We start from the raw sequence: 884 nt of genomic DNA on the forward strand, positions 1-884 counted from the left end.
GGAGCGACAAAGACAAACAGAATAAAATAGAAAAATAAAAAGAATATAAAAATCACATTGTTATTTCCGACATTATCATCAACAACAAAAGGAATCTACTCCACTCTAAAGGAGTTACTAATAGTTTCTTCAATACTTGTTTCCTTGTTCTGAAAAATTCATATGTTCCTTTTCATCCAAACATTTTAGATAATTACAAAAATACACACCAACTATTTCTTGTGCACCTCCTTCCTATTGTGAACACTTGTCCAACTCTCAAAGTATTTTTTTAATGTATAAGTTTATGTCTATGCATGTATGTATGTGTTGTTATATCTTTATGTTTTTGTCCATTACTTTGTGTCTATTGTTATCAAACAAAGCCTTATGAATGATTTTGTCAACGTTCTAAATATTTATAGGTAGAAATATTTTTTTTTGTTTATAAATGCATTAAAATTAAATATTTTTAAAATTTTATATTGTAAAATCTAAAAGATTTTATTTTGGATTAATTTTGAAAAGACCAAAATACCTTTTTGGAATTAATGTGTTGTTTAACGAAATTAGAATGTGAAAATTTTTAAATTTATTTTTAAAAGACTGAGATGCACTTTTAGGTAATTTTAAATGACTAAAATATTCGCTGTAAGGTTATTTTACTGAATTAGAAAAAAGAAATTTAAATTTGGCTTTAATAAATATAAATACACTATTTAATTTGGTATTAATTTTAAATAGTAAGATCTCGTTTAAGTCTTCAAATTGTTTAAGTGAATTTGGATACAAAATTTTAAATCTCAATTAGCTACCGATTTACGAGTATGAACAACTAATCCAATATAACAGTAAAATTTAATACTTAAAAACAATTTTGTTTATTGTTATAATATACGGACACA

Source organism: Arachis ipaensis, chromosome B06 (genome assembly GCF_000816755.2).
Source record: "Arachis ipaensis cultivar K30076 chromosome B06, Araip1.1, whole genome shotgun sequence".
Taxonomy (NCBI): domain Eukaryota; kingdom Viridiplantae; phylum Streptophyta; class Magnoliopsida; order Fabales; family Fabaceae; genus Arachis; species Arachis ipaensis.